Raw genomic sequence first — 12,299 nt, 5'->3', positions numbered from 1 at the left:
AAAAGTGATTGTAGCATCATAAAACATTACTTGTTGAAGTTTAAGCCAGATAAAAAGTCCCATCAAGGAGATGGAATGTGGGCATGAAGTTCGACTCCCTAACTATTGACAATTTTCTAGGACAGGGATAATCAAGGTTAAGAGAAAAGCCCCTGGTATGTCAACCATGCTCCAACAGAAGACCACACATCCAGGAGTATATGAGAAGCACAAGTTTGGGTGTCTGGGGGAAGGCAGAATGGATCATTGAGTAGTTGAAAAAGGAGAATATAGATACAGCATACATTCTATGAAGATTTCAATAAAAGTTACAAAAAATGAGAACAATTAATTTGGAAAACAAAGATGGAACCATTTTTAATGAGATATATTCATGCATCCTTAGGACATAAAGAGGTATGCTAACTTGACATATTTATACAATGTATAGTTATAAAATCATTTCAATGTCTGTAAAAAGCAAACAATTGGGGTGATAAATCAAAGAGCAATCAATAAATTTTATGTGCTCACATCATAAGCACCTAAAGTAAATAAAAGAAAAAGAAATTATCCTTCAGGGTAATTCAGAAATATATATTTTATAAGCTATTTCATCTTGAGAAATTTCAGTTAACATTAATACATAAAGGCTTTGTGAATTGGTATAATAAAAAATTCTATTTTTTATTTTTATTATCCTATTATTTCCAAATATATCTGACCTAGAAGTTATTTCTTTGTAGAATACTGATTAACATCCAAAGAAACATTTGTTATGTTATTGATTTAGAGAATTTGTACACAAGATCACCATTTAGTGGATCTGTATTTCTGTAAAATTACCACATTTCTTTGAAAAAGTAAGATTTATATTCTAGCATTTTTGAAAATATTTCTGTGATTTAAAAAGATGACTAAAATGAACTTAGGGGAGGAAAAAGTTCATTGTATTTTACAGGTTATACTCTGCCATTGAGGGAAGCCAGAGCAGGAACTCAAAGGGGAGCTTGAAGAGGAAATCATAGAATACTGCTTTGTAGCTTTCTCTCTAGTTCATGAATAACTAGAATATGCTCAGCATAAAGGCTGAGTAGGAATAGAATGGATTCTCTGTTGAATTAGGAGCAGCGGAGCTGCGTCCCCAGCACCCGGCCGCCCGCATGGCTAGCTTATGCCCCAAAATAATTACACGAAAACTGTATTCTTTTAAACACTACTTGGCCCATTACATCTAGCCTTTTCTCAGCTAACTCTCACACCTGGACTAGCCCATTTCTAATATTCATGTAGCTCACGAGCTGGCTTACCAGGAATGATCTTAACCTGCGTCTGCCTGGAATGGGAGAATCATGGCAATTCACTGACTCAGCTTCTTTCTCCCAGCATCCTGTTCTGTTTACTCCACCCACCTAAGGGTTGGCCTATCAAGGGGCCTAGGCAGTTTCTTTATTCCTTAACCAATGAAATCAACAGATTGATATATGACACTCCCACATCAATTCTCTTTCATTGAAGAAATGCAATCCACATGCTCACAGGCCAATCTAATCTAGAAAATCATCAGTTGAGCTTTCCTACTCAGATGAATCTAGGCTGTGAGATGTTGACAATTAATACTAGCTTGGACACTCCACTCCACCACTTCATATCACAAATATACCACCATTGAATGATACAATTTAAATTCTGCATTTCCACAATTTCTTATTAGTTTTATAGTATAAAGACACTCACAACTTTACAGTCTTTAAATAATTTTGACATTTTTTTTCAAGACAGAGTTTCTCTGTAGCTCTTGTGGCTTGTCCTGGAACTAGCTTTTGTATACAAAACTGGCCTCAAACTCACAGAGATTGCCTGCCTCTGCCTCCCAAGTGCTGGAATTAAAGGTGTGCACCTCCACTGCCCAGACTAATTTTGATATTTTAAAAGCCAAATGTCTTCAAATGTTTAGTCTCTTAACTGTAGGCCAATTTAAGAAAAAAGATGATATAATTTCTTATTCAGAAAGAGAAAAAACTCAAATATCAAAAACAATCAAAGCAAAGTGAAACAATCCAGTAGTGAAATTCAAATCCTGAAGCTTAGTGTCTGGTACACAGAAATATATAAATTAACCCTGATATGCCAGTTAATTGTTGCTTGCATATAGCACTTGGTATTGGATAACTAACTAGGGAGTTCTTGGAGAAAATACTGTCTTCCACTTTCAAAATTCTTTAGTCGCTTATAGTTCTTTGTCTAGATGTCGGACTCAGCAATATTTCCAGTTTCCATATTAGCTTAAATATTGAGAGTGTCATTTTTAGGACTTGTTAGACATCAATATAGGTGGGGAATCATGGTTATTGCTTCACTGTAATTTCTAGGAAACATAATGTCATAGCAACTTTTCTGGTTCTCTGGATCTTACCAATTTTTGTCTCCTCTTTTGTGATATTCCCTAAACCTTGGATTCAGGATTTGTGCTGTAAATATACCATTTAGGTGTGGACACCCATGATTATTTGTTCTCTGCATTTTGACCAGTTGAGGTTTTCTGTAACATCTCTGTTGCAAAGAGAAGCTTCTTTGATGAGGAGTGAGTACTACAGTTATCTGTGGGAATAAAAATAAACTTTAGGATGCAATCAGGAATTATGCTGTCCTGATAAATTTGTGGTAGTTAAGTTCTCCTCTAAGACCCATGACCTCATGAGCATGGTTAGTTGGTTAGTTTTTCAGTACTAGATATGTTTATTTCTTACCTGTTGAGCAGGCTGTTGTCCAATTAGAGATGAGGTTATGTCACTTAGGCTGAAAATGCTATAAGAGCCATAAACTAACAAAATAACCCACAGTACCATGCATTTGAAAGCACCTTTTGAGTTTTGGGTCAGAGCTGTCTAAGAGATTATACAAGTAATATTCAGCTATTACTGTTTGTTATCTTTTGTTCCCTTTCAGAGATAAAAAGAAAGTCTCCATTGCTGAAGACACCACCAGCAGCAGACCACAGGACTTGAAGGAACTGAGATGGATATGGACTAAAAGCCTCCTTCCTGAGGTATAGCTTTTATAATACCAGAATGTGCTAGGGGAGCTGCCAACAGAAGGAAACAATTCATAGTCCTAATACCAATTTGCGAAACCTATGAACTACAAGAATAATCATCATTTCAAGACCTCTTAAAGGTATAGTGGCTATATATATATATGAGTAGCACACCTACCTTGGTGCTGAAGACATTTTTCTTTATTAAAACAAATTGATGGCCTAATCTGTTGTGCTTTTACAGTAGTTATGTGTATTGCTAACTATAATCCTCCCAATGATGTAGGTAGTTTCATCATTCTTCATTAATATGTGTTAAAATTCATGTATAGAGGTAGCTATTTGAGTTTCGATCCATATTAGGATGGTAATGAGGTAGATAAAAATTTTTAAGCTAAGTGGATCAATTAATATCATTATCTATTTGCAATTTCTGTGATAAAGATTTTTCATATCTTTGAATATTTCATGCACAAAAGCTGCTAATTAAATACAGCTGTAAACAAATTGAAATATAAGCATTATAAATCAAAGGATTATATATGTAATATAACTTTTTTAATTAATGAAAACTAATTTTAAGTAGATATTTTGGTTAGTAGCTGTTATTAAAGGCAGTACAGAAAAGAATGAGTACCCAGGTTGAATTTAAAGGATAGATAGGAATAAGAATAGATTTTCAACCTAGAATACTATGGCGAACTTTTCTGCCATGAAAGTTTTATCTTCTAATAGCTTCATTAATTCTTGGATATAGCTAAGCACATATTATTTTCATGTGTACATGAAACTCTATTTTTTATTGATTTTTATTGAGCTCTACATTTTCTCTGCTCCCCTTCCTACCTCTCCCCTCTCATTCAACCCTCCCCCAAGGTCCCCATGCTCCCAATTTACTCAGGAGATCTTGTCTTTTTCTACTTCCCATGTAGATTAAATCTATCTATCTCTCTCTTAGGGCCCTCATTGTTGTCTAGGCTCTCTGGGATTGTGATTTGTGGGATGGTTTTCTTTGCTTTATGTTTAAAATTCACTTATGAGTGAATATATGTGATAATTGTCTTTCTATTTAATCACATTATTGTTAGTAAATCTAATGTATGATATTGGTTTTAAAAAGAAACTCTATTTAGTATATAATACATTCTCCATAATGTAAAAAGCATTAATACAAGATTAATTGTTTTCATAATGATATGTTGGCAATCACTTTTTTGAAGCTATATAGCTTTTTATCTATTCACAGTTTACTACTCAAGTAAAGAAAGGTGATCTTAATGTAGTACATAAATCAGATTTCAGGTAAATAAACACTGGTGGGATAAAGAAGGTTATTTACACTTTAAAAATTTTGAACTTTCAAATCTTTGAGTAATGGTGTAGGAGGTCCCTCTTTTTTTGCGTTCATTGGTTAATAAAGAAACTGCTTTGGGCCTGGTGATAGGGCAAAACTTAGGTAGGTGGGGAGACAGAACTGAATACTGGGAAAAAGAAAGCAGAGTGAGAGAGCCGCCATAGAGATGCCATGGAGTTAGAATCTTGCCAGTAAGCCACCGACATGTGGCAATACACAGGTTTAATAGAAATGGGTTAAATCAAGACATAAGAGTTAGCCAATAAAAAGTTAGAGCTAATGGGCCAGGCAGTGTTTAAATGAATACAGTTCCTATGTGATTATTTTGGGTGTAAGCTAGTGGGGTGGCTGTGATGATAAGCAGCCCTCTTGCTCCTATTACAGAGTAATATATAGCACACTACCACCATTAAAATAATTATACATTACATTTTCATAGATTAAGTTATCTATGTAATTATTACATTGGAAACCAAAACTATGATTTTTAAGTGATTTTTTTTCTCTTGATACATGGTTATTACAACTGTATACTGTAAGAGCAATCACATGCTTCACTTCACTGAAATGTCTGTCTTTCAACTAATAAACAACAAGTTCTTCTTTAGTATTTTTCCTTAGCAATCTTGTAAAGGCATACCTATCTCTAATATTTACATAAGGAGGTTTGAAATAATCTAGATTACAATATGATTTACTATTTAAAACATCTATTGCGATTACTCTGGTTTTAAGAAAGTAAAATTGAAAACTCACCGTACACATTTTTTCCTGAGACAAAATTGGAACAAGTTGACAGCAGCCATAATGTGACTAAATGTAAATACTATTATCCAACTGTATATGAGTGTGAATATACATCCAGTGTGCTTTGAGAAGGAGGAATCATTCCTATTTTAATAGAAACATGGTCAGCAACATTTAAATTTACAGTAATTATAATTTCATTAATACTAATTGGAATATTTAAGCACATTTCAAATATTCCTTTTTGAAACTCGGTGATGACCTCTTCCATTATGAACTACTTAAAAGTAAATTAAACTTAATTTGGCAGGTAAATTGCATCTTTCTACCTATTATTACATAACATTGATTATTCTAATGGAGAAACAAATTTAAGGCTCACCATGTCTGCCAAATATGTGGCTATCTGGACAAACTCAGATAGTTGATTGTATTTTCTTAATATGAAGTTATTTTCCCTCATAGCTTAAGTTTCAAATATTAAAATTATAAAAACATATGAATTGAGAATGAAAGCATCTAAGTTCTAGTCTTAGCTTTGTGAAAAACAAGCTAAGGAAACAGTAAATCTCATAAATATTTTGAGAATCTGTATTTTGAGGAGATATATCCTATGTAAAATGAAGAGTCAGGCTATTATGCAATCTTTGAAGTTAGTTCTGATACTAAGAGAAGATTGTCTAGCAGATTTGTCATTCATTAGCAGAGAAACTCCATTTAGTAACATAGGCCCCTAAGCTCTGCCATGTGATAAAATACAGAACATACCATACTTTTGACTGTGGCATATATGGGCTTTAAAAGCTGAAATAATATGTTTATCTGATTTTAAATCAAAGAAAAAGCCAGTTTTAAATTAAATATTTCATTTTCTTGCTCATGTTGATAAGGTTGGCAAACTATATATATTAGTTCTTTTTCTGTATGCAGTTGGCATAGAACTTTAATTGCATGATTTCCATGCTGTTCAATGCAGTTAAAACCAAAAGTTAACATGAGTTAAGAATAAAAATATCATTTGCTTCCTATTAGCACTAATAGTTAAAGAAAACTTTGAGACTTCTAAAGGAAAGATGATATCTGAACTGTTGCACTGCCACTTAGTGGCAGCCTTATAAAACTTAATTAGGTTAGGATGTTCAGTAAGTAGATCCTTTGGTAAATCACAGATATTTCTTATGTTATAGAATACAGGAATGTAGTACTCTGCTATCAAACATAACTATGTCAAAGTGAAAAGTATTTATACAAGTGTTCAATTTATACAACCAAAGGTACGTCCTCATGGAAAGGACCTGACAAATGAACACCATACACAGTTACTAAAAGTAGTTTTATATAATGTATAATATATACATTTTGAAGGAAAATAATAAATATAAAGCCAAGCAATAGTTCTCTACTCAAAAGTCAGAGTAGTAAAATGATAAAAGAAACACGTAAATTTTTTATTTGACCTGCAAAATAATTTTCATATCAGTGGGATAATTATCTATTAAAAAACATGTAAAAATGTATTTGTTGGCACCTCATTTCCCCAACTGATCCTGGAAAACCAGGAAAAGCACTTGTAGAAAATTTGAACTGTATCTGTATCTCTTACATTGCTTAATATTCAGTCAAAATGGACACAGATCTTACTGTAAGAAAAAAGATTAAACTTCTAAGAGGGAACATAAGGCAAGCACCTCACGATATTGGCATAGGCAATGATTGCCTGAGTATGAATACAACAGTTCACATAGATAAAAATTTAAATAGTGAAATTCACCAAAATAAATATTTCTACATACCAAAGGACATAAATTACAGAATGGATAGACAGCCTATTCATTAGGAGAAAATCTTTGACATCTATTCAACTTAAAAAGGATTAATAACTACAAAATATGAAGAATTCAAATAAATTTAAATATATTCTAATTGGCATGTGGTATGATAAGCTAAACAGCCTCCTTTTGATAGAGTAAACTCAGGTGGTCAATAAATATGTAGACAAATGTTCAACATCCTTTGTCACTGATGAAAAAAATCAATCCTTTGCCAAGATACCATCTCACACTTGTCAGTACAGCTAAAAACAACATAAAGCAAATGAAAAGTCACAAATGTTGGTGTGGTTGTGTGGGAAAAGGTTGATTGTTATCAAGTCTGTAATTAGTCTTTCTAATATTTTAAAAATATGGAGATTCCTTAATAGTAAAAATGGTTCTACCATCACATCCAGGTATAACACTTCAGAAGATGTTCTCTAAAATGAAGTCAATGTACAATTGTCCTACCATACTACTCACGATTATTTCTTCAGTACCCATAGTAATCTCTCCAGGTGATGGTGAAAAGATTAATGAATAAAATGTATATGTGTGTGTGTGTGTGTGTGTGTATAATTCAACAATAAAAGAATGAAATATTATCTGTCACTGGGAGAAAAAATGGAACACTTCAAAGTCACCATTTAAAATGTTTGCAGGACATGGTAGTGCATGTCTTTATACCCAACACTTGGGAATCAGAGATAGAAAAACCTCTCGGAGTTTGAGGCCAGTCTGGTCTACAAAGTGGGTTCTAGGACAGCTAGGATTACACAGAGAACCCCTCTCTTGAAAAACAAAAACAAAATTTTACCATACATAAACAAATTAGTATCAGATGTTTTCTCTCACATGTAGAATAAAATAAACAAATTATAAAATTGTTCTCTAGAAAATAGGAGACTAACTATTTGGGAAGGGGAATAGGACTTGGACCAGAGAAAGAAGTAAAAAAGACAAAATAGCTGTGTATGTATAATGCAATTGTGACACATGCCTACTGAGTTTGTTCACATATAGCCATTTATTATACCCAATTATAAGGGTACTTTTGATACTGAATATGATGCTTCTACAGAAGCTTTTCAGACACTCAAAACCTAAGATATTCATTACTTTACAGGTAATCAGACTTAACCTCTGGCCATGCATGTATCACATTTTACCTTTCAATTAAGTAAAATAAGACAATGACAGTCATTCAGAGCTTAATATGTAAGGTGAAAAATGACGGTTTATAAGTAAATTTCTAAACTTGTATTATGTTAAACTATTTTATGCAAATAACGGATGGATTTGGTATGATAATTTTAGTTACAAAAGTTTGGTAAAGAAGTATGGAAAAAATATGATAACTTTCTATCTTTGATTTTTCATGTCAAAGGCAACAATGGCTGATATTTAAGGGCATGCTATTTCACTTAATTATGTAAACATTTCTCTCATAATGATTGTACATACTTTCATATACGTGAAATAAAATTTGCTTCACCTGACCTGTGCTTTCTCTCTGGCAAGATTTAATTTAGTGTGTTAAGTTGAGAGCATTACATCTTGAACCACAAGCAGTAAACAGAGAAAGGATTTTGAGTGGCATCTATCTTTAAAATCTCAGAACTTAGTCCTGCAGAGTTCTCAAGACACAAGAAAACTGCTACACATACGAATTCACAGAAACTTTGATAACACTCACAGAAAATGTACAGGTGGAAACCAGACAGGGTTCCAGTGTTTAAAGGGGAATTTGACGTGGGCTCCTATCCCTAACCAAGAACGTATACACAATTGATGCACACTGACAAAGGAAATGTTAGTTTTCTCCACTGAAGTCTTACTGAGTATATTAACCACATTTCAGGGGAGGCCCCATTCTCAGGAGTAGCTGGCTAACAAAAAAATAAACTCAAGGGTATTTTGTAAACTCTTTATCTTATATGGCTTTATTTTGTCTTTTTTTTTCTTTTATTGGTCTTTTGTTTGTATATTTCAGTTTCCATGTTTGTGTTGAATTTGTGTGAGTGTAATTTCCTTGCTTTGTTGCTGAATCTCTTTTCTTCTAAATTAGTGCACTCTTCAATACTCATTTCTTTTTATATGTGTATTCATTTGCCCACAGTTTTGTGCTAATGTCTGAGGTGTGTTCTGTGTATTAGAGGAGGAAAAACAGAGGATTCACTTAGTACTGAACACTCATTTGTTACATTTCTGTAGCATGATTAATAAAAACCCGAAGACAGATACTGGGCTTCAACCTAAAGATCAGAAAAACCAAACAGCTAACCTCCAGCCCTTACCTCTACCTCAGTTTGAAATGGCAATCCTGCTTCCAGGAATCTCAGAATGAGACTATGTGTGAGAGCTGTCTCCTTCCGTTTTATATTCTTCTCTAGTGCAAGGATTAAAGGCATGCTCTACTACCATCCTGTTTCTATGGCAAATTAGTGTGGCTACAGGCAATAAAGGTGTCTGTTACCACGACCTGGTCTGTAAGGCTAACCAGAGCGGTTGTTTTACTCTCCGATCTTCAAGCAAGCTTTGTTTATTGAAATATAAATGAAGTATCACTACATATATAACTGCTTCTTAGTTAAATATTTTTGACTAGGTTTAAGGTATCAGAAATGCAGCCCAACACATTCTGGAATATATCAAATGAAAAAAAATGTGTTTTTGAGACAAGGTTTTACTGTAGTTTTGGAGTCTGTCCTGGAACTAGCTCTTGTAGACCAGAATGGCCTTGAACTCACAGAGATCAGCCTGCCTCTGCTTCCCCCAAGTGCTAGGATTAAAGGCGTGCACCACTACCAGCCAGCTCAAATAAAAATTTTAAGTCGTTGGTTTTCACTAAAACAACCATGCCACCATTGTAGCAGTGGACCTATCTTTCCTGGAATGTCAGTATTGTATTATACATAGTCTATACCCCAGTAAGAATGCTGATGACTTTTATCCTTCAGCAACTTTCATAGCACCTTCTCAGATTACCATAAGTAATATACAGTAAGGAGAAACTTTAATCCTAGCACTTGGGGGAAGCAGAGGCAGGCGGATCTCTGTGAGTTCAAGGCCATTCTGGTCTACAAGAGCTAGTTCCAGGACAGACTCCAAAACCACAGTAAAACCTTGTCTCAAAAACCCATTTTTTTTTCATTTGATATATTCCAGAATGTGTTGCAGTGCATTTCTGATACCATAAACCTAGTCGAAAATATTTAAGCTCAGTTCCAGGTTGATTTTTCTGTGTTTGGTCTTTAAAATGGTTGTGCTTTTTTCCAGCACACACTCTATAGGTCTGGTGAACAATCAAGGACAGACAGAATATACTCTATGTTTTGGGAGTTTATGGGACCTCCATGGCCAGCAACTTATGAGGGAAAGACATCTCATATCTGGCACTGGGATTTTGGTTTGAAAACTTATAACTCTAGCACTGGGTTTTTGATTTGAAAACTTAGAACTTCTCTGGTCAACATTATTCACCCGTACAGAGTAAATCTGTTCAAATTTCATTTTTTTTTCTTGGTTTTTCGAGACAGGGTTTCTCTGTGGTTTTGGAGCCTGTCCTGGAACTAGCTCTTGTAGACCAGGCTGGTCTCGAACTCACAGAGATCCGCTTGCCTCTGCCTCCCAAGTGCTGGGATTAAAGGTGTGTGCCACCACTGCCCGGCTTCATTTGTTTTTTTTTTTTGATCATATTTTAAGTTGGTTTGTAAAGACTTTCCTATATGGCCTCTTCATACATCCTTCTTTGGATGACACTCTTATCAATGCCCATCTTTTTCTATAACTCTATCTCTATACTCTTTTAACATTAGCATTTTTTCTTTACTCTGATATTACACATATTTTCTTATGTAACCCCTATCATTCTTACTACTACTACCTTTACCACATGAATCATTTCTTAATTGTTGTTTTATAAATATTCCTTCTGACTTGAATAAAGAAATCTAAAAATTTTAATCTAGTAATTATATATGTGAGGAAAGATATGGTATTTGTCATCATGATTCAAAGTTGTTTCATTCAGTATTATATTTTCAAGTTACATCAATTTTCCTGGAAATTTTAAAATTTTATTTCTCTTTGGTGTTGAATAGAATTCTAATGTGTAAATATTTAGATTTTTGTTTATATTTATAAGCTGATGGAGATCTAACTGACCCATCTCTTAGCTATTGTAAGTAGAATAGCAATGAACTTTGATGTGTAGTTATATCTGTCATGAGGAATAACGTCCTCTAGGTATATAACCAGAATCATTAAAGCTGGATCTCATGGTACCTCAATTTCTGTTGTGAAGCTTCTTCATTGATTTCTAATGTACCTATACCAGATATACCAAATGTAATATACCAGATGTCACTCCCTCTGATGGTATATAAGTATTCTTTTTCCCCATATTTTTGTCAGCACGCATTGTCATTTGTTTTCTTGATGATGGCCTGGAAAAAAGATAGAATCATCCACAAATTGTGATGGTAGAACTTCATAACTACATGTAAAATAATGAAAGTATACATCTCAGATTATACACAACAACAACTCCAAATTGTATCAAGGGCATTAAATTAAAATCTAAGGCTCTTAAACTATTAGAGAAAAATGTAAAGACTAAATCATAAAATATAACCATAGGTATAGGTAAGTCTTTGTGAATAGGCCATGGGAGAGCCAGATTTAACCAGTATTTAGCCACAAACCCAGCCCTACACAAAGTACTAGAAGGAAAGCTCCAAGCCCAGGAAGTTGGCTACATCAGCAAAACCACAAGCAATAGATGATCTCACAGCAGCAAATACCAAAAAAGGGGAAAACACACACAATAGCATCAGAACAATGAAAACTAAAATAACAGGAGATAGCAATCACTGGTCATTGATATTCCTTAATATAAATGGACTCAATTCATCTATAAAAAGACACAGGCTAACCAATTGGATGTGAAAACAAAATCCATCCTTCTGCAGCATACAAGAAACACACTTCAACCTCAAAGACAGACATCACTTCAGAGTAAATGGTTGAGGGAATTTTTTTCAAACAAATGGATCTAAGAAACAAGCTGATGTAGCTATCCTAATATCTAACAAAACTGGCTTCAAACTAAAGTCAGTCAAAAGAGAAAAAGAAGGACATTTCATATTAGTCACAGGAAAAAATTCATCAAGAGGAAATCTCAATACTGAACATCTATGCCCCAAATACAAGGGCACTGTCATATGTAAAAGAGACACTTCTAAAGCTTAAATAACACATTAAACCCCAGACACTAATAGTGGGAGACTTCAATACCCTATTCTCACTGGCTGCCTGGCTATCTTATACCCAAAATAATCACACAGAAACTGTATTAATTAAATCACTG

Source organism: Microtus ochrogaster, unplaced genomic scaffold, assembly GCF_000317375.1.
Source record: "Microtus ochrogaster isolate Prairie Vole_2 unplaced genomic scaffold, MicOch1.0 UNK13, whole genome shotgun sequence".
Lineage (NCBI taxonomy): Eukaryota > Metazoa > Chordata > Mammalia > Rodentia > Cricetidae > Microtus > Microtus ochrogaster.
This window is presented reverse-complemented; position numbering follows the sequence as displayed.